This window comes from Panthera pardus, unplaced genomic scaffold (genome assembly GCF_024362965.1).
Source record: "Panthera pardus isolate Hobbes unplaced genomic scaffold, ASM2436296v1 HiC_scaffold_27, whole genome shotgun sequence".
NCBI classification, from domain to species: domain Eukaryota; kingdom Metazoa; phylum Chordata; class Mammalia; order Carnivora; family Felidae; genus Panthera; species Panthera pardus.
Window position 1 is genome coordinate 5592712 of NW_026526843.1, and position 23194 is coordinate 5615905.

The 23194-nt window shown below is 44.4% G+C and overlaps 1 protein-coding gene across 1 annotated transcript in view; it reads right to left on the reverse strand.

Moving 5' to 3' along the window:
• GPC3 (glypican 3) overlaps positions 1 to 23194 on the reverse strand; it is a 420774-nt gene that overhangs the window by 76975 nt on the left and 320605 nt on the right. The gene's annotated exons all lie outside the window — the stretch shown is intronic.

Consider the following 23194-nt stretch of genomic DNA (forward strand, 5'->3'; position numbering starts at 1 on the left):
GAGGTCAGGGCAAACACTCCTTTAAGAAATGCCACGGGATCTTTAATGCCCGAAAGTCACCGCAACCTTGGCATCACATCCTACTCAAAACGGGAGACTTCTGAAGCCCTGACCCTTTGCTGTCTCATCGATCCCGCGTTGAGGAGGGGGAGGTAACCTGCATGGTCTCACTAGCAGATCTGCCCACACTACTCAGAAGGGAGGCTCCCTGGAAAATTCACTTCAAAATAAGAACCTAGCACGCTTTGGGGCGACCTGAAGGCATGACAGCTGGCTGACCACACTCAGCGTGGCAAGCACCGAGCCACGTGTAGACTTGTCAAATCGCCGTGTTGTACACGTGAAATGAATATAACATTGCAGGCCAACTCTACCTCGATAATGGAAATTTTAAAGATAGATAGATAGATAGAAAGATAGATAAATAAATAAATAAATAAAGGGATCTTAGCCGGACTCTACTTTGATAATGAAGATTTTAAAGATAAATAAAGGAATAAACAAATGAATAAAGGGATCTTAGCCAGAGTGGATGTGGACACAAGCCACGATTTAACACTCCTTCCTCTTGTGGCTGATTTTCTACCCCCTTCCCACAGTGGGAAGAGCAATTGTACTGCAGTCCCACACAAACCTGGAATGAGCCAATTGTCCTTATTTTGTTCTCACTTTGACGCTAACTTCCTTTCCAATACAAGACAGGTGCACTGGTCCTTGTGGTATAGGGTAATGGAAACGAAGTGGGAAAAATAATGCTTTAAAAGGCAGCAGATGCTTTAGCCAACCAGATCCAAAGGGACAGGAGCAAGTCGCTCTTAGTAAACCACACTCTCCCCGGGGCTCCCCTCAAGGCCATCCGCGGGGACTTGCATAACAGTGTCCAGAAGGGAACGCCACTGGGGACAACATTAATTCGTTCACCCGAGGATTATCTTCCAAACCTATGAAATTCTTAGAGGCAGAACAATAAAGACGTGTAGACACCTGGCACACAAACTGAGTCATAACTCAATTGTTTCAACTGAACCGATTTTCAGTGCAGCAGGAAGTGTCAAATACTTACGTGTTCATACATGATGAGAAGGGTCTTTGTCCCCTAGGGAGTCTAGATGTGGGTCACACAAACTTCCTCTTCTCACACCTTTACAAAAAACAAAGGCAGAACTTGGCCTGCCTGCTTATTCCATTCTGTACCGTGAGGTGTTACTTGCAAAATGTGAACAGGTCCTTCATTCATGATAAAGCAGGAGAAAAACTAATCGCGTGGAATTTACGACCAGTTAATTTTCTCATTCCCCAACCTCAAAATGAATCGCTTGTTCCTTCGCCTGCCAACATTTCCTCCTCTGTCCCCTTCCTTCCCAACCACTACTGTTGATGAAGAAGGTCTGTTCGTGGCTCGTGGCCGCGTTTGTCTAGGAAGGGTGCGACATTTGAATGGGGGGGCATGCCGCGTCAGCTCCGAGTCGGCCCCAAAAACAACAGATCACCAACAATATATCGGCTGCTTTCCCGCATCCACCCCTCAGCCGGTGCCCGTGCATATTGTATCATACGATCATATGTATCGTATGATACATAGGTGGTTCTGGTTTCCAGCGCAGATAGAAATGAATGTTCTGCCTCTTAAACTGTGGACCCCCGAAGAGTTCTAATATTGTTCCCCAAAGACCTGGTTCTAAGGGAATGCTACCATTCCAAAATCTAAAAATCTGGCTGTCTAGACTTCTCTCTTGGACTCCTAACTCAAATTCATAACCGCCCACGGTAGACCAAGCACCCTGACCCCCACCATTCTCTGCACGCACCCCCGCTGTGCACCAGGCTCCAAAAATACATGCAGCTTCACACTGCTACGCGTTGCCCATGGTGTTCTCTTCTGTCGAAATTCTATCTCTCCTCCAGGAAACGTCTCGTATGTCATTTCCTCCACAAGCTCTTCCCCGGTCCCTTCAGCCAAATCGAATTGTTTCGTCGGTGTGCCCACAACTCTTTGCTTAGACCTGTCTTAAAATCCCCACCACGTTCTGCCCTGTATTGTAATTATCTGAGCCTATGTCTCTCTCCTCTCGGAGGCCACAGGCTTTTTGAGGGTAGAACTCTCCCGGATTCGTTTTGGGGCCTCTCTAGATTCCCAGGGCCTAGCGGAGCACCAGGCACACGGCGGCTGAATAAACAATAAATGTATTTAGAATAGAAGCTCCAGTACTATGTGTTGATTTATTAAACCGTCTGTATGTCTTCTAGCTCTTAATCAAGGAGCCTGGCATAGAACACAAACACAATACGGAACACAGAACATCTGTGTCCAAATAACTCCCCGAATTTTCAAATGTCAAATTTTTGGAAATTGGTTTAAATTCTTTTGCTTGCGTGGAACCTTTGTAGGCCTGCCAGTTAATAGCAAAAGAAAAACCAAATCACTGACTTACCTCCAAGAGTTTTAGCCACAGGACGTGTTGCAGACCATTAAGAACGAGGGCTTCTATTTGGGCAGTACTGCTTAATTTCTAACATAGCAAGTTTTTCTCTGGTCGTAGTATTAGCGCATAGATTATTTTTTGCTTTCCTCAACACCATCACGCCCAGAACACACGCTCCTTTTCAGCGAGTCTGCCTTTCTGAGAGTCCCAGTCACGGGAACCTCTGCCCATAGCACAATCTGATTGATACCCCTTCCCCCAGCCTATCGGAAGCTGGGTTTGGGGTCTCCCTGCCATATGCTTTTGCCTTGGCCACCAGAAGCTCCAAATAAATGACCTAAACTCCTTTCTAGACAAAAATGTGGGCAAGTGCCAACGTTTCCAGCGTCAGGCCCGATAAGTCAATGGGATGCCGGGTGTTGATTTGCAGTGTGGTTTTTTTTTTTTTCTTTCCGAATTCTAGACATCTTGGAATCCACACCATTGATATTCCAACATGCAAGCTATTATGGTGACTAACACAGACAGAATTACCTGCTGCTACATTCCAGGTATGTTTATGTATTTCCCTGTCTAACCTGCTTCCTCCCTCCAGCTGTCTTGGTGTGAGGGAAATGGAGATCTCTCCCCCTCCCCTGCATTTTCTCTAACAACTGTGATGTCAAATGCAATTATTTGTGGAGGAATCTGCTGTACGCATGGATGAAAGGGACACATGCAAATCCTCAACAAGAAAGGGAAATAACAGCTACGGGGAAATATGTCCCGAAAGCATGCTGCTCTGGCCGACTCTGCCCAAGGCCCCCTGTGCAGATATTAACAAGCTGAACACAATATGACTTTAGGAATGCAAAGAAAAAACTGTTTAACAGTTGAAAAATCTCCTCCTCAATCTGAGGTCAACCCAGCTCATAAAAAAGCTTCAAAAACTTCTGAAAAACCATGAATAAGCCCCAGATGTTCCCGTTCTCAGCTGAACTTTCCACCAAGTTATTTCATACCCTCTATTTTTCACAAGTACAGCTATTGCAATCTCTTGTGCCTTCCTATCTCTTTCCAGAGAAAATTGCCTTCGGTCAAATTCCTTCCCCCACCCACAGTAACTAATTGTCCACACGGTTATTCATCCCCTTTTCTGAAGAAGAATGAAACTGGCAAGACCCCTTGGTGCAAGGGTGGGGACCTCTTTTCTATCGAGGGCCACTGACCCACAGGGGGAAAGAAAAATCCACTGGGGCCACACGCAAATAAGAAACCACTTCATTTGGTTTGGTTTTTGTTTGTTTTTGTGGAAGAAATATAAAATCTTCACCTCACCCCTTTAGGAAAAAAAAAAAAAAAAAAGAACAGGGAAAGGAAAACTCCATTCAGTAGAAGTCATGAAGAAGTCAAAATAGTTCAGGTCTATGCTACAGCAGGTTTGGGGAATGACATGGTTAAAACACAAGGGGTGGGGGGAGTAGGGGAGAGGGAGAAGATACAGTGGGGGAAGAGGGGAGAACATGGGTGGAAGGTTCGGCAGAGTTCCTCAGAGCCTGAGTTGTAACCAGCTAGTCACAGGGCTAGTGCTCCCCGTATGCCGGGCGTTGGGGGAAGCTGTCACTGCCCTTTGAAAGCCTTATTAGCTTTCTAGCAGTTTGGGAAAAATCCTTTCTGTGCTGAGAAACAGCTGGTCTGCTTTGATTTTCAAACTTCAAAGCAAGTTTTTTGAAATAAAGGTTATTTTCTCAAGAAAGTCCGAAGGTTTTACACGTGTGCAGAGGAATGACTGAGAGTCTCTGACGTGGCGAAGCTGTCAGATGGCCTTATCTTTGGTCTTTGAGAGATTAGGGCTGTCTTATTTCATAAATCCTGGATATTATACTTGGAATAGGCATTTATTGCATTGATTTGAGGGTTCCCCCCCCCAATCAAACCCAGTTTGGGGTTTCGGGGGGTCCTGGTATAGTAGACAATACAAAGTGGAGGCTGCCTACACGTCTCTCCGTTGAGATAAAAGAGACCGGAATTCACAGCTCTTTAATGATTTGGCTCCTGCCACGAAAAACTGAACTTCTAATGTTTGCATCTAGCAACCCACCGGGAGAGAAGTTGATTTTAAGCCGCAGTGCCGATTTTTGAGCTACGGTGTATGTGCGACTGTACCTTACTCCCAGAATATTTGGGATTACATTCTGCTGATGCTGTATCAAAGAAGACAAAATGGAAAAGGACAACGTCCAGAGAAAGGGACATCAAATAACGGAGGGTGGAGAACAAGGCAAAGCCATATGACGACAGGGTGAAATCACTGGCCTCTTGAGTCTGAAAAGATGGAGGCTAGCAGGGGAAAATCAGAGAAGTGCATGCAATTGATGGCTACAGTAACCACAAACTTATGTCCTAGAACTCTGGAATTCGGGGGGTACCCCCTTGAACTTGAAAGAGATGATTTTAGGTTGGATGAAGGGAGGCCCTACTTTGAATATCAAACACTAAACTTAAGGAATTCATTTCCCTCAGGGGTAGAGCAGGCAAAAAGTAGAAATAGATTCCAAAATGTTCGGGCCAATTTGTGAATGATGGACTAATATTGGGTTATTCTGGGAGGCTTAGAAGCTGGAGGGCCACTTCTAACTGTGCACACATGTCTCGGTGTGCCTGTCGGCAAGGGGTCCTGGGTGAAGTGGGTCATGAGGCCACATGCCTCTGGGGCCATTTCTCTGAAGGTCCTTGGTGCTGCCCGCAGAACTAAGGTGACGGGCTTTGAGGCTGAAACACTGGGTCAGTATGCACTAGGCAGGAGGCCACCAGCCCAGAGGGTTCTCCTCCAGTGTCCCCTCCGGGCTTAGGTTACCTCTGCGGCAGCCAGCAGAGACAGAGATGGGGAAGGTGTGAGAGCGTTGACTTGATCCAGGGTGGTTTCAGTCTTATTTTTGTCCTCATCCAATTCAAAATGTTTGTTTTGCATCATAATAGATGTATTGCTTTTTCTGATTTAAAAATAAATTTCTAAAGTATGTGGGCAAAGTGCAGAGAGGTTAAAAAAAAGAGAACGAAAATTACTATAGTGTTGCTAATATTTTGATACATATACTTATAGACTTTTCCCCCATACATATGTATATAGGTGTGTCAGTTTTGATAAAAATTGGATTGCACCGTAATACTGTCTCCTAAGCTGCTTTTTCAGTTAACAATATATCATGCATATCTTTCCATTCACAGCGGTATTTAAAAATACTTTTAGGGGTATTTTTACCTAAATAAACCGGCTCAGTCGGTTAAGTGCTAACTTCGGCTCAGGTCATGATCTCGCGGTCTGTGAGTTCGAGCCCCACGTTGGGCTCTGTGCTGATGGCTCAGAGCCTGGAGCCTGCTTCTGATTCTGTGTCTCCCTCTCTCTCGGCCCCTCCCCTGCTTTCTCTCTGTCTCTCTCTCTCTCTCTCAAAAATAATAAACATTAAAAAATAAAAAAAAAAATTTTAGGGGCACCCGGCTGGCTCAGTAGGTAGAGCGTGTGACTCTTGATCTCAGGGTTGTGAGTTCGAGCCCCATGTTGGGGGTAGAGATTAATTAAAATCTTAAAAAATGTATTTTTAAGTGGCTGCAGAATATTCCATTTTATGGAAATGATATCGTTCACATAATAAATTTCCTGACAGATTATTTGGGTTGCTTTTAATTCTTCGCTATGGCCAACAATGCCACCGGGCTATCTTATACGTCTTTGTGGACTAGTCCACCCTTTCCTTAGAAGAAATTGCTAGAGGTGGAGCTGCTAATTCTAGGCTACGTCAAGGAACCTCCTAGATAATAAGACTGTCTTAATGGTTCTTCTTCCCCCAGCAGAGGAGAATAAAGATCACGGAATTTAGAGTAAGGTCAACCTTTTTATTACAATCTGAGTGTCTTCGTCTACAAAAGAGAATATTAGTGATAGCTAGCTCACAGGATAGGAGGGGGAAATACATGTGGCAACATAAATAAAAGGGCCTCCTAAACTTTAAAACCCTTAAGTGCAGATACTTATTTTCTTATTGACATCTTGAAGAATTCAGAGGCAGTGGTAGTGGGGCCAGTCCCCTCGATGTCCCCCAGATAGAGAGGGCCCCCCCAAATCCCTCAGGGCTTGTCATCATCCGGCGTAACGCTTCTGAGCCCCTAGATCTGAACCAGCTGCTCACAGGCGTTTTGCTCCCCAATTTCTGTGCTACGCGGCATTCACCTGGTGATTGTTTGCCATTGTCTGCTGTGCCGGGGAGGAAAGTTTATCATGTTCTCTTCCCCGTTTGGCCCTCTATAAATACACCCAGTTTGCGTGGGCCTGAATTGAACGCTTTGGCAAGAAACCAACTTTCTCAGGAAGAAAGAGATCAGTTGCATTACAACACAACTTGCAAATTCCTTTCCAAACTTCTGGTGTTTTTGCTTTGGAAAAAAAAAAAGTGCTGCTGTTCATCATCACTAGCCAAAAGCATTTATAGATTATGGATTTTTTTTTAATCTAGAAGGGAGCATATAACAGGCATGGTGCTGTTTGTTTGATGTTTCAAAACACCCAGGAGTACCAGCACTCAGCAAGTACTCGATAAATGCTACTTGGCCTTCATCACGGTCTTTCTCCAGGTCATTTTTTTGTTTGTTTACTATTTTTCATTAAAGACAGAATTACTAAGGGCATAGAGAAAAAAAAAATGAACCTATAAGGGAAATTCTGAAATTAAGTGGATGATGAGAGTGGGTGGCTAGGAAGAAAGGGGGTGAGGAGCTGTAGGGAAGAGGTCCCTCGCTCTCAGAGAGTGGGAGGCAAGTAAGTCGGGGACTTAAAAAGGGAGGCAACAAGTATTTTCGCGGTAGATACAGAAGTTACGCAAATGGATCAACAAAAGCAAAATGTAAGTCCTGTCGGAGACCACAGTGCTCTTATAAGAAGACGAAGACATAAGCCAAGGGCAGTAAGTGCCTCACTGATTTTTCTAGTCTCCATGCCTGATGGGGGGGAGTCAATGGTGAAGTCAGATAGGCCTGCACTAGGGGAGTGGCACAGAGGGGGCAAAGGATCTCAGACAAGTAATGTCACAAAGAATGAGCGCTTGGTGACTGGCTACGGGAAAGGGAGTTCAGGGCTAGTGAGGTCAGCAGAGAGGTGACAACTTAGAGTGAGTGGTACATGGTGGGTGCAAAGGAACATGCCGGAGGTAGACAAGATCACAGACTCCTCTGTCCTTCCTCATAGAGACTATTTCCTGGGGGAAGGCACGAGAAATCTGTGTAAATAGGGTAGGTGGTGCTAACGATCCTAGTCACTTTATTCACTTTTATAGCTCGCACATCAGACAGTTTCCCAACATGTAGCTACCTAACACTGAGGCATGAGTCACCGCGGGGCTTCAGGACCCAGGAAGGCTGGAGTCTAGAAATAAAATAGGCACATGGATTACTGTTTCATCTCAGCTCTTCAAACTTCAACGAGCTAAGCTTAGACGGATAAAATAGATTTTTCCATCCCCAATTAATTTCATATTTTATGGGACAGAACAGGCGTAGCAGGAGATAGCCTGGGGTCTCCATCAACAAGAATTCCACCTGCTGCCTAGCGGAACGAGCACTCGTGGGGAAAACGTTGGTACCATTCCACCATGTTTCTCAAGAAAGCGAAGGAAGAGAGGGGATCTTCAGTGTTTCCACCACCAAAAAGAAACGGTAATTACGTGATACGATGGAGGTGTTAGCTAATGCTACGGGGGTATCAGATTGCAACGGAGAAGCGTACCAAAGCAAAATGTGGTACACCTTAAACTTTCACAATGTTATATATCACCTGTATCTCAATGAGCCTGGAAAAAATTAATCAGATTTTTTAATTGTTTCTTTAATGTTTATTTATTTTTGAGAGAGCCAGAGAGACAGAGTGTGGGCAGCGGAGGGACGGGGGGAGAGGAAGACACAGAATCTGAAGCAGGCTCCAGGCTCTGGGCTGTCAGCCCGATTCAGGGCTCCAACTCACGAACCGTGAGATCACGACCTGGGCCAAAGTCAGACACTCGAGCGACTGAGCCATCCAGGTGCCCCTAAATAAAATATTTTTTAAGTCAAGGCAGGAGTATTTTAGATGACTCTTGTCACACTTGGAATATTCTGCATATGCTTTGAAGACAAAACTCCAACGTAACATCTTATGATTGTTTTGACGGCGGCAAGAACCCCCCTACTCTCTTGCTTTTTCTCTATACACGCGCATACGTTTTCTCATCAATTCGTGTGCACCCCACATGCAAAATACATTTACCTTATCACAACATCCTCAAAGTCTCAACACATTTCAGCCTCAACTCTCAGTCCAAAAATCTCATTACATCTCATTAGGCCAAACGTCCTAAATCTCATCATCCAAACCAAGTACTGCTGAGACGCCGAGCATCCATTCTGGGCCCAACCTTCCCTCCGCCCGTGTTGTGCACCCATGAAACTAGGAAACGAGTTATGTGCTTCCAAACCGCAACGGTGGCACAGGCACAGGATCACGGTTGGAGGGAGAATGTCTCCCCAAACTGGAGGAAAACAGCCAAGTCACAAACTGGAACAGAATCCTTCACAGATTCACGCGATGGCTCCTAGTCGCTCGGTACGTGCCAGGCACTGTTCTCGAAGAAGAGATAGTGACGAGCTGGGCGGACGAGACCCCACCCTTGGGGAAGCGCTGTAAACAAGCTTCTGCGGTGCCCGAACAAGACACCTTATCTGCCTTCTTAGCATCTGCTCTGACCAGCAAGGCCACGGGAGTGTTGCGGTGGGGAGAAAAAGCAGTGTCGGGGGCCCGCCAGCCGGTCTCGGTGAAAGGTCGGGTCAGCTCATTGTCAGCACATGCTTGAGCAACATTACCAAGCAGGGTCCTATATATAAAGTATATAAAGTTCTTGGAGACCATGCTGGGGAAACAGCACCAACTCTAAGTGGCTGCCATAATTAGAAAAACACAGGAGTTGATAACAAATGGGAAAATGTGTTTTAAGAAGGTTGGAGAAGGCGAACAGTCAGTGCTTCCCTCGGGTTCCCTCGCTCCTCTTTGTGAGGCTGTCACGAAACACAGTAGTCTCTCCAGCACATCTAAGCACCCACAGTGGCAGCTGAAGAAAAACACTATAATCTCTCTCAATCTTTCTCACAGTTTTGGTAATTTTTGAGGCTTCAGTGAACGGATGGCTGGCACTCAACATTCAACAGCCAAGGAGCCACTTTTAATTGGAATCCTGACTAAAAAAAGCGTGTAACAAATTGATTAAAAAGTAATAGTTAACACATTCATCGGGGAATCTAAATACTTCATTGTGAGAACTTCTACTTGAGGTTCAATGAGGGACAGATCTCTGGAGGTACCAGAATTTTCTTTGAATTTTCTACTGTGGGGCCCAGATACGGTACTGGTCTGCTTTGGGAAGGTCACGCCATGCTACCTGCTTGTCTAAGACCCAACCCACTGCAAAAGCTACGGCCCTTCCTATGTCCTGGCTAATGACCGACAGATGAGTGGCCTGACTTCAGGGACAGAGCAGCTCTTATCCCCTAACCTATTCCACCAGACACTGGAAAGGAAGGTTAATGAATGTTAATAACAAGCTTTACTTCTTTGCTTTGCAAATGCTATGGCTCAAATGGACTCCTTGCCCCCGATTTTTCACCTCCAAACCTCCCTTCACGTTCCTGGCAGAGTTAACATCATGAAACAGCGATGTGGCCACGCCGCCTTCCTCCTCCAAGCCCTTCACCGACTTTCCACTGCTGACAGAGTAAAGTTCAGACTCTCCATCAGGCCGAGGCTACTGACATATTTTCATGTCTTTGTGCCATTGTTCGCTCCACATTCCTCTGCCAGGAAGATCCTTTCTTCCAACCGCTATCCGTCAAAATTCTCCTCATCTTTCAAAGCCTGGCTTAAAGGCTACCTATTTTTGAAGTCTTGTCTAATTCCCTTGGTGGGAATTAATCCTTCCCTTCTCAGGGCTTGCATAGTACTTGGTTTCTATTTCTCTTAGGACACTTACTCTAGGCTTTGGATTCTAGTTATGTAGGATGTTTTCCTCATCCTCCTTAAAAGCAAGGATTGGGCTGAAGTTGGCCGTATCACCGCTTGGCACACAGAGCCGCTCAATATTGAAGAAACGAATACAAACGGTAACGATATATGCGCAGGTGACGATAAATGTGTATGGGGAGATTTTCTCTGTCTTTATCCACAGAGCCCACCAAACTCAGCACTATATGCAACGTGGACATTCAATAAATAACTGCTAAATAAATACATGGTGAGGAGATTTTATATATGGCCTATACTATATAAACTACATATCATATATACGCATTATATTTTACTTTTTTTTTTTTTCCCAATGAGTTTCAATTTGGAAAGGAATCACAGAAGTAGTCACGGTTTAGGGGCACCTGTCTGGCTCAGTCGGTCGACTTAGAGTCTTGGAGTCGTGAGTTCGAGCCCCACGTTGGGTATACAGATTACTTAAATAAATACAACTTTAAAGTAAAAAGCAGTCATGGTTTAAGCGACTTCCAGGAACGACAGGCAAGAACAAAAGCCATGCAACCCAGTGGAAGCTCAGAGTTGAGCTGCACCGCAGCATCTGACGACGAAACCGGTGGCTTTAACGATCATTTGTCTGGTGGGTTAACAGATTGTATTTATTGATCAACCAAGTTTGGTATGTGACAGCTCCGGGCCTGGCATTCCCTAAAGAAGAAATCGGCAATATGGAAATGGCTCCCCACAGGGATACTCTACTTGGGTCTGGCAAACAGAGGCAACAGCGCCACTGGGTTCCGATCTGGAGATCCTTCCAACCGCCTTCGAGAATCCATATGCAGCCTTAACGAACTGCCTTTGGCTTGGCTTCATCTTTTGTATTAGCTCATTAATGAGTCTGGATTCCTTCCCCATTTTCCATGGTATCCCAGGCAGGGACAAAGGCTCAGGCAGCAGGGGGCGGCTCTCCTTTTGCCCAGACGACAAGTGGTTGCTGGTCCCAGCCTGTGGCTAACAAATTCCAAAGTTCTTTGATGGCGGAGCCCATGGAATGGGTCCTGTCTGCCTTAGGCTCTGCAGTGCAAAATAGAGCTCCGGGCACTGGGGCCTAGGCAGCGTTCCTGGCATCTGTGACATCACCCCAACAGCTGAGAGTGATGGCGTCTCGAGAAAGCTCAGTAGCCCCAAGCCCTGTGAATTCTTTCTGTCCTGTCGGCATGTGGAGTACACACACGCTCACGAACATAGTATATGCCGCTCCAAATCATTCCAAATACCTCCTGGGAGGCATCTGCCAATAAGGATATCATGTCAGCCGGGTTTTAAATATAGGAACCTCTCACCATCTTCAACCAGAGGGCAAAATGCAAAAGGAATGCAGATTAACTTGCCCTGACTTTATAGCTCTGAAGTATCTTCACTCAATACCATCCTTCCATGAAAGGTCCTGGTGGGGCTAAAGATAAAATGGGACTTGGGGATCATGTGCTAAGATCTCAGAGCTGCACTCTAAGGGCAGACTGCCTATTTATAGATCCCCCACTTTAGGGCAGAGTTCAGACTTGGGAAAATCTGAAGAACTTGATTTAAACACACACTCCTTCATATATATACATACATATATATATATACATATATATATATATATATATATACATATATAAAATTTTAAAACATTTATCATCTTAATTTTCCATTCAGTTACTTTGAGCCAAACTAAACTTTAAATAGTTCAAAAATCTGTCGAAGGTTGGCTAGATATATTTTTCCAAGAATCTTTAGGATTTGGATTATTATATTTAGAATTTGAAATCATTGAAGTAACAATCTAAACTAGAAAAGTTGCAGTCTTTCCATTCCAGAAATTGATAAACTGAGGCAAAGAGAATCAAGCCACTCAAAAGGTCGCTCCCTTCATGGACTTTCCTTTATGCTAACTCTTCATACCATTATAATATGAAGAAAAAGAGTAGCTACAATGTATTGAGTGTTACTACAGGCATTATCTCTAACACTTGTACTAACGCTGCAAGACAGATCGTAGTATATCCATTTCACAGATGAGGAAAGTTGAGTACCGGGAGGTTAAACAATTTGGCCTAAATCTAGGCAGCCACAAAGTAACGTACCTGCAGTTTGAACATAAATCTATGTTCGGTTCTAAGGTCTTTGTACTTTCCCCAAACTAGGTTACACCGTGCCATGGCTCCCAAATTTTTTTTTTTACAATGACTCTAAATCACACACCAGTAAGACTTAACAACTAAAGCAGATAGTATTGGTTTAACCAAAACTCATGTGGAACGGTAAACATTGCCATCCCAAAACAGTCCTTTTGAACCTGTAAAAAAAAATTTTTATTTTTATTTCCTTTTGAGAGAGAGAGAGAGAGAGAGCAGCAGCAGAGGAGCAGAGAGAGAGGGAGACACAGAATCCGAAGCAGGCTCCAGGATCTGAGCTGTCAGCACAGAGCCCGACACGGGGCTTGAACCCATGAACTGCGAGATCACGACCTGAGCCAAAGTCAGATGCCTAACCGACTGAGCCACCCAGGTTCCCCAGTCCTTTTGAACCTTTAAACAGGATAAAGAATATTTCACGGGCCACTCACTTCCATGCCCCGCCCCTCCCACCCCAACATACACATACACATATGTCCCCCTTTACCCCACCAATCATGGCCCCGACACCAAAAGAGCTGCTAAGTGATCGCTATATTTGAGAGATATATTCTTGTGGGTCAGTGAAGGTTTCATTGTTCCTTATTGCTGTTTCCATCATAATTGAAAAAAACAAACATGTTTACTAAGCTGGGTTTCCCCCATTGCGCTTACATAGTCATGTTCGTGAATCTACATGTAACACTCTGTTTGCATTTATCCCTGTAACTCTTCACTTTGCTGGTTTTCTCTCCCATTCCAGCCCACTGAGATATTTTTAGATCCTGATCGTGTTATCGATGTATTAGCTAACCCCACCTAGCTTCATTCTGTCACTAAAATATTAAAATTATGCCTTCCCTGTCTTAAGTCACTGGTAAAAAACTTTAGGCAGTAAGGGTCAAGTACAAAGCAAACAACTAAAAGCCTCTCTCCAGGTTGACACTGATATGTTAAGAAAATATTCTTCAGATATGATAGTTAATCAGCTATACATTTACCGAACTATACGATCACTCAGCCAACATCACTTGTCGCTTGTTTAAAAAGGATCACAGGAATCTCTGTCAAACACCTTGCTGAAATGTGGGTACGCCATGTCTCTGCCATTCCCCGATGTAGTAAAATCAGACGCACGCACGCACACGTCAGGGGCAATGGCTTGATTTGTTCTGAGTGAGCCCACGGTGGCTTTTAGGAATCATCACAGTGGCTTCTAAAAGCTCATGCTCTCCAAGAATCTTGTCTAGAATTTTGCCAAGATGTGATACCAGGCTCCCTGATTTGTGGTTTTCACAATTCAATTTCTACCCCTTATTAAAGGTAAGGGTACAAACCCAGGTCTCTCTCCAGTCTTTTGGCTCTTCTCCTATTTGTCGTGATGGTTAAAAATTTGCTAATGGTGATACCATGATAATAACCAAAAGACTCTTCAGTGCCCTGGGATATAACTGATGCGAACTTGGGCCTCATTATTTATGACAGACCACAAGAGTAACTCTCTTAGCTTTGTTTGCTCTTGTCAACTGCTTGCCCATGATACAGAATAGATATCACTCCGAAAAGTGATGCCTTCGTAGAATATGGCCTATGAAGAAAATAATATCCAAGTCAACTAATTAAACAAATAAGAACATGCTTAAACCCTATTGGGAAACTATCCAATTTTATTGCAGTGCATATTAATAAAAATGTAATTTTCACTTTGACATTAGTTAGAAATCTGCTGGAAACATTCCACTTAACAGTTGCTATGCAAAATCACTAGGGTTGCTATCTAAGGCAAGCATACAACTAGGGATACAGACTTGACCCCATTATTATTATTTTACATTTCACTAAGTACTAACACCGAGCCCACACAGGATATGGAAACATCCCTGGTCACGTGTCAAATAAGTTTACAGTACAGGGTTAGGTCTCAAATAACCACGGGCGCACACAGGACTGAGGCCACACATTCGGTTGAGCCAACGAACAAAAGGCTGCCACCCAGGGGCAAAAGTGCCTGCCCTGTGTAGTTTCACTCCCATCGGCAGAATCCTAGTGGCACGTGCAAGGAAAACAGAGATGTGTCCGGTCTTCAGATTCTAAGGAGATACTTTTGGCTCACGAGTACAAGGATGTGGGCCTTCCAACAGGAACATCACTGCCAGTAGGAATAATGTCTCCACCTAGTCATTCACACTCTCCCGTTTGGTCCCCATTTTAACCAACAGTTCATTTTAGAAGTGGCTGATGGGGACTGGAAGGCATTCTCTGACTGTCTTACACGCAGGAGTACGTTTGTTGCACGAATGCTCTAATGAAAAAAAAAAGGCTCATATGGGAGAAAACCTTTCATGTGAGCTTCAAGGGCACGTCTTATTGTGTTAGCAGTTGGAACCCTTTGTTTGAGTGAAATCTTACTCAGAAGACGGATATGTAAAGCAGATTTTAAAAACGTAGCTGCGCTGGTTAAAATAGGAATGGGGACTCAGAACACCCCCCCCCCCACAGCTTGTCTCCCACATCTCTACTCCCTATGGAACACAATCTGAATACACTGCCTGAACAACCGAGCTAACTGGCACAGAAGCCCACTGACTAACATGATGCTAATTTTGCCATTCTGGAAGGAGGGAGAAGGCACTAAGATAAATGAGTACAGTGCACCCAGGAAGCTTGGAGGAGTTGAGATCCAGAGCATGAGAGTCCCAGAACGACCAGCCCTGGGTGTAGACAGGAGCCCGAGGCCGACTCTGGGGGTGGGTATGAGGCCGCGGACGAGTCTCGCTGACTCTGCCTGCTTTGGGTTCAGTGACCCCCAGCAGACACCCCCACTCCAACCGTGGTGTGCACGCAACGGGTACGTGGGCTGAGTGAGGCGACGGGCACCAATCTGTACTTGTTGTGACCAGGCGCTAGTTACTAATCATAATAGGAGGTAAATAATTAGCAAGGTCATGCCTCATGCTCTTCTACTTTTGGTTCCAAAGATGAAACTGCTGAAGAATGGGCTTCTGCCATGCTCAGGAGTACTGCGTAAGGAAGTGTGCTTGCGTGCCTGCAAGAATGTTCTATGTTACACGGGAGCCTTTGGAAGCCAGAGCAATGGCACTGCAACATACTGACGTGTTCATTTCCCAGCCTCAGCTTTGCCATTTCCTGGCAGTATGATTTTGGACAAGTCATTTCTCTCTCTTGGCTTTAATTTCTTCATCTGTAAAATCAGAGTGCTGGACCCTATGACCCAAAGGCCCCTGCTAACTACAACCCTGCACTTATGTAAACTTGTCCTTTGGCACAGAAGCTGGTTTAATATTGAATGCGAGGAGTGCCTTAAATTGAATCTAAATTAGGAAATCAATTGAGCAGCAAAGGTTGAGTCCTTTGAATAAGTTGACCAATAAAATATCATACATATTGTCTATACATGATACGATGTTGGGTGCTATACGAAACAGAGAACTATATGCATGGTCTCAGATTTAAGGTGCTGACAGCCCAGAGGCAAGATGCGTATTCATAAATACATCTAGGTAAAAAATTATCTCTGAATTCCTTGAATAGTCTTTGAATGTGCACTTACTGATACACTGCTTATAGTGAAGGCTTATGGCGGGGGGCGGGGGAGGTAGAGAACAACCGTTTGCTCTTAAAAATGTGTTGCATTTGGCCAGCAGGTAAATGTAAACAGCACATGAGACCTTATGGATTTCAGAGATATTTTGGAACTCTGTCTCTAACTTTGTAAATCTGGTCACCTTTGTAGTTTGATAGAATTATCTCGTCATATGTAGCAGAGCTTGTCTTTCCATAGCTGACATGTCCAATACTTCTAACTAAAACAAAACACTCACAAGAGAGTACAATATACTGCAATGGAAAAAGATAATGTCTTTCCCTTCATTGCTAAGTCCAGATTACCACAACACTGCTACCCATAAGGTTTTGGCTCACCACCCCTGACTCATCTTCCATTTTTGAGTAATTTCATTTAATATGCAAGGACTAAAATACATGACCTAATTTAAGTACCTTTAATCCTGTTAGATTCTAAATATAGCAAAGGGTTCGTTTTCAAAAAACTTACTACGAAATACTTGGGAATTCTTCTTGGTGCAGGGTTATTAAACTGTACATGGTAATTAAGATATTAAAAACACATGCTCCCCAAAGCCACCAGACATTGTAATTATTTTTCAGGCTATTAAGCAAAATGACAGAAGATTTTTTAATGATAAATGTGTTTTGGAATGCATCGGCTAATTCCCTTTTATTTCATGAAATGATGTTTAGCTCCACAGAGTCTAGGTCTGGTATTTAAAGACCAACTCACATTGTCCTTTTGTAACTCAGAAGTCATTCATTGGCTCTTGTTAACATGCCATTGTAGACACTCTGTCTTTCACACACACACACATTCTGACTCCATATGGAAATGGCCATTACTAAAGTTCTGCCACGCTAAGTGTGACAGACACTGGGACATAATTCCATTTGGAAAGGCCTTTTATTTAAATTTGACTCTCAAAAGGGCTCTCCTTTTATTTTGAAATTTTAGATCAATGTTGGCTTTTCTAGCAACCATGGGACGAGGCCAGTGTTTTATGACTCTCGCTGGTTTTACTGTGGGAAGACTATGAAAAAAGTTGCTCCGTGTTTTCTACCATGCCTGAGATTCATGTAAAGATTTTGTTTTTAAATCACATGCTAAGGAACGTCCTGGGTAGTTCTCTGACACTTAACAACTTTACTCTTTAACTTATTAAAAGTTTTAACTTTCTATTTCAAAAGTTAGTGTCTTTTCATGACAGAGTGGTCTGGCAGGCACCTTAAAAATACTTTTCAGGGGCTTGCCAAGGGGGATGGAAATGGAGAAATTCTACTGTCTGTCTGATTCACTTTTTACATTTTTTTGACCGTTTCACTTCATTTTATAAATCAGAGACAGCTAATAGAAAGTTTGTCTGCTGTGTATAACTCCAAGCCACATCACAAAGTGTCTCTGTTTCCACACCATCTAGCATGGTGGTTGGTTTTCAAAGAATCTTCCTCTTTAAAAAATTTTTTAATGTTTATTTATTTATTTTGTAAGAGAGAAAGAGGGCCTGAGCAAGCGGGGGGAGGGGCAGAGAGAGAGAGAGAGAGAGAGAGAGAGAGAGAGAGAGGAGAGAGAATCCCAAGCAGGCTCCATGCTGCCAGCACAGAGCCTGATGTGGGGCTCGATCTCACGAACCGTGAGCTCGTGACTTGAGCAGAAACCAGGAGTCGGATGCTTAACGGACTGAACCACCCACGTGCCCCTTGCAGAATCTTCCTAATTGAAGTTTGGTAAACAATACGCTCATCCTTTCTTTGCCGGTGATTTCAGAGCTTCAACCATGGAAATTACTGTATTAGGGACTCGGAAATTGTCAGACAAATTAAAGAGTTTCAGTGACTTGTACTCCTGCACATCTTCTTTGTCTAGACTCGTTAACCAGAGCAAGGTGTGCTGTGGCCTTAAAGAAGTATAAGGAAAGGCCGCACAGACTGAAATCAGTGGCCCTGGATCGTAGGTCTAGGCCTACCACTTACTACATGTAGGTCACTTAGCCCTTCCGGGGCCCCCAGTTTCTTCATCTGGTAAATGTAGGCAATAAGGCCTGCTTCTCAGAGCCATCGTGGAGATCAGTGTATCTAACGTACGTGAAAGAGCTTTACAAACTGAACTGTGCAGTGCAATTACATGGCGGAACTGACATCCTTCGCATGGGGTCACGTGGCTCACGTGATCCGAAGACAGGTCGCCCATCTGGCCCCGGAGGAGGGAAACCTTAGGGGTGATGGATGCAAACGTGTTTTCATAGTTTGATGCTTTCATAGCCTAACGGGAACAAGGCAGTAGGACAGAGGAATTGGGTGGGGGGAAGGGCAAGTTGAAGTTCCATCTGCCCAGGCTGGAGGACTGGTGGGAAGAGAACAATCTCTGAAAAGATGAGAGGTTACAAAGTAGAAAGGGGTGACCTGGGAACAGGGTGTTTTAAAAAGAGCGGCAGAGCAGAGAATAAAGTCACAAGACTTGTTCACAAGAGGGTGCTGGGTTAAAGGCTGACCTTGAGCTACAAATCACGGAATCACACGGCTGGAAGGAATCTTAAGAGGCCACCTCGTCCACTCCCCCACCATTCAGCAGGACATTTCAGCCATCCCGAACAGATGAGACTTTATCCAGCTCTGAATGAAAAGCTCAGACACCAAATGGGCAGGTATTGACTGCTCTGGCTTCGACTGTTTACAACAGGCAGGAAACAATTTCTGGAATTTCATCTGAACCTGAACTGAAACTGGCGGCAAACAATAAACAGCTAGATTCTCCTCGGGAACAATAACTGACAGCGGTTTAGGGACTGCTAAATTCGCACTAACTACAGAGCTACTCTTAAAGAGAGAGAAAACGTCCCCAACGAGGCTAGGTTAGAGGGCAAATGGCCCACAATATCGCTGGGGTAAGAAGGTATTGCGATCATTCTTGGTGTTTGGGGGGTCTTCTCTCCACACAGGAGCCTTGGAGCAGAACACTAACAAAAATAAAACTTGTTGTTGTTGTTGTTGTTGTTGTTTGAAAGTAACAGGGCCTAGCAAATTTCAGAACTGACGCCGAGGCCTTAAAAGCATCCAGTTCCTCTGCGAACACACGGCAATAAATCCTCACACAAATTGGAAACCGAAAAGGAAATAAAAAGGTCCTCATTTCCAATCGTGGGAATGTTACACATGAACTCTGGCTTCGAAGGAGGAGGGGAGGACATTCCACACCTGCAGGCCTTCCCAGGAAAGGGGCCCAGGCCTGACCCTGAACCCATCCCCTCAAGGTCACACCACGGGACTGTCAATCTGGAAATAATGTTACTTTATTCCCTTAGTGAGTATATTATTTCCAGTGCTATCAACAGCAAGTATAACCTGAAAGGAGGCAGCTGAGAATTTCCATGTGAGAAAGCGAAGAGTTATTTCGGGAAGTGCTCATAAATGGCCGAGCTGCAGTCCATCTGGATGGACACACACGGGCATACCTACCTAGACAGACAGAAGTAAGTGGCCCTGCATCTACAGATGCGTCTTTTGGAGCATCCTACTGGAGTTTCATAGACACGGCACCAAGCGGGGGGCCTAGGAAAACAACATTGTACTCCGGGACTCGCCACTCACTTACACGTGAACCTGGGCACGTTAACTTGATTCTATGCCCCACCCCCACCCCCGCTCCCCGCTTCCAATCACTAAAACTTTAGGTCAGTTTAGTGAGGCATTCAGTGAATCCAGATGTTTGGCAGCGTATGGGAAGCAACATCTGGATGACGGATCGCGTTTTCAACTGAACTCGCTGGACGTTTTGGCAGCATGCCCACACAGCCTTCACTGGCTGGCTGCCTCAGTTTCCCTAGCCACAAAAAGGGACCAAGATTATTTATCATTTACCCCGCAGGGTCAGTAAGGACGAGGCAATGTCCAAAGGTCACAATGAGTTCTTGAAAAGAATGATTCTGTGACCGTACTATATATATCTTATACTGTTCCAGGCTGAACGCTTTTCCCAATGTAACCAGTTAGACGTTTAGAACAAGAAATCACTTTGAAAAATGCCTACACGCTATACAGATATGACACATCATCATCATCTTCTTCGCCGTCATTACTGCCATCCTAACATTCTTCCTCGACTTTCCTAAAATGTCTCACTTTCAGATTGAATCACAGCCAAAATACAAATTTTATCGAAGGTCTGAAAACAAATGTGTTTTGCCATGTAAAGCAAGACAGATGAGAAGAAGAACTCAGTGTGGGTGTTTGGAGCCCAACCAATTTTAACAGCTCTACTTAAACAGGTAAAACTGGTCTATCAATGAGAATTAATTGGTTGCTCAATGGTATTTGCAAGGGAACCAAAAATGTTCACATACGCATTTACTGCAGAGGTGGGAGAAAGAAACTGTAAAGGTGACTTTTCGACTCTCACGATATACACCTCCCTACCTATGAAGTGGTTTCAGCTCTTGTGGGCTGGAAGTCAGAGGAAAGGCATGGAAGGAAACAGTACGGAGGAGGAAGAGACACACCAAAGGGATCGACAACCACACAAATTGGGGGAGCAGATTAGACGGGCAAAAAGTACTGGAATACCGCTCCCCTTCAAACTCAAGTCCTGCCTACAGGGGAAATCCTGAATTATAATAGTCTTAACTGCCACGTATTATCTGTCATGCACATGCAATTATATACATTTGTGTATATATGAAAAATATATGGAATATATAAAATACGTTACACGTGTCATTTAGTCAAGTTTTCTACAACGGGGGGGACAGATAAAATTTCGAATCTTCACGATAACCTTCTGAGAGGTTTTGATATCTTTCTATAGTACGGAGGAGAAAACTAAAGCTCGAGTCGAATGACTTGCCCCAGGTTACACACCTAGTAAGATCCACGGCCAAATTCAGATCCATCTGGATCCAAAGCCCATGCTCTTCCCACTACCCCACACGGTCTCCCATAGGATTAATATCAAACGTGCAAAGTCTTTGCCGAAAGGCTGTAAGTATTTTTAGTGACCACTGGATCACATAGGAGCCCATGTCTGACACAGCATTCCCTTTAACCATGGTGGAGGTCCATGCTCGGGCCCTTGATCTTTCCTGGGACTGCTGCTCCCTCTCTTGTCTCTGCACACTCATTGTTTATGGCAGCTCTTGGCACTTGCCCCCTGTGCGTTCCTTCTTCCCCTAGCCTGGCCCACCTCAGGCCTACGCAACCCAGCCAGAACCGGCGCACAAAAACCCTCTTCTGGCTCCTCATCACGGGCTGCCTCTTACCTTTAAGCACTTTCCGTGCTTGGGCTTCCCCGCCAAGGAAGCTGTGAATACAGAGGACTAGACTTCTTGTGAATCCCAAAGCCCCTGGCACTTGGCTGAGCACATAGCAGGTGTCCCTTAAGGTTCGTCGACCGAAGAGATCTACTGATAGTATTCTTTTAGGATTAGGGGCACAGTGACGGCGCCTGAGAGTTTGGCGTCACCAGTGTTGGGACCTCACCAGTTGAGTGGAGCCACCCAGACACAGCTGGTCAGAGATCATTTGGAAATCATTCAGAGGACAAATACTGCTATTGTCCCCAGGTAAAGCACATCATGCCCTCGGTGTCCAGCCGGAAGTGGTCTACATTGTGCTCTGACCCCCTCAGAGATGCGTTTGGAAAGAATCCTACTACCTTTCACCAGGCTTCATAGAACGTAGCGAGGTTGTGATGTCACAGAAAGAAGGATCTTTTAGGCCAATACTGTCATCATCACATGCTTAGCAGCGCTGATGACTATTTATTAAGTGCTCACTGGGTACAGAGCACATTACTGGGCACTGGAGGAGTCCCACCCAAGTGTGTTGTAAATATTTTCACAAAGCCATTTGCAGTGAAATATACCACTGTTAGAAAGCCCTTCCTAACATTTTCTAAGAACCACAAAAATGTCATTGCTAACCTTCGTATTAAAAAACAAAACCATGCCAATGTCTTCATACAGAAACCTCTGTTCTTGCATAGGATTTTAGTCGCATGAAAGTTCTTCCTAAGCTACAAATAGAAGTCAGTGGGTGCCAGGGCCCTCCCACCCATGGATCACGGAGCAGGAACACTGTCACTCTGGTAAACGGTGGCACTTTGGGTGGCATTTTTTTTTATTGTGGCCACAAAGCAATCACAAGCAGATGGTACGACTAACTTCTATTTGTGTCTTAGTTACTAAACGCCTCATGAGAGGAAAAACTCTGTGTACAGGTCAAGGGAATCTGTGGGTGTCTCTGTGCATGGCAGTGAGTCAGAAGTTGGCAAGGGTGCAGTGAAGCTGGTCTTCTAGTATCTTCCTAGTGGCGGTGAAAGCTGATATCTCCCCATTGGAAAGCAATTTGGAAACATGTACTACAATGCTCACATCCTCTAACCCGGTAATTCCAATATTTTAAGAAAATGATCTAAGATAGGAAGAAAGCACCATGCGTGAAGAGGTAGCTTTATTTATGATGGTAAAAAATCTGAAGCAATCTCAATGTCCAGCAAAAGCAAGCTAATTAAATATGATGAATACTTAAAGAAATCTTAAGCAGCCACAAAAAATGATTAATATGAAGATTTGTCACAACAAGAAAAAGTGCTTCCAATATAGTGCTAATTTTAAGAACTATAAATCACTTGTGCGGCTCCGATTATGTAAAAAGTCTGTGTGACTGTGGTTTTCTGAACAAATATTAGAAAAGAACAGGTAAAAATGAAAACAGGATAGAGTAGTGGGATTGTGAGAAATATTTTCCCCTCCGTTTTCCGAGTTTTCTCTAATATTACAAAATTACCTTCATAATTTAAAAGTGGAGCGGAGGGGCGCCTGGCTGGCTCAGTCAGAAGAGCGTGCGACCCTTGGTCTCAGGGTCATGGGTTCGAGCCCCGCACTGGGCACAGAGCTTACTAAAACTAAATAAGTAAACTTAATAAAATGAAATAAAACAAAACAAAATAAAAACGGGGTGAGAAACAAGGGTCAGAAGTCCTTGTTAACAGAAAGAATCTTTGACGAAAATGCAGC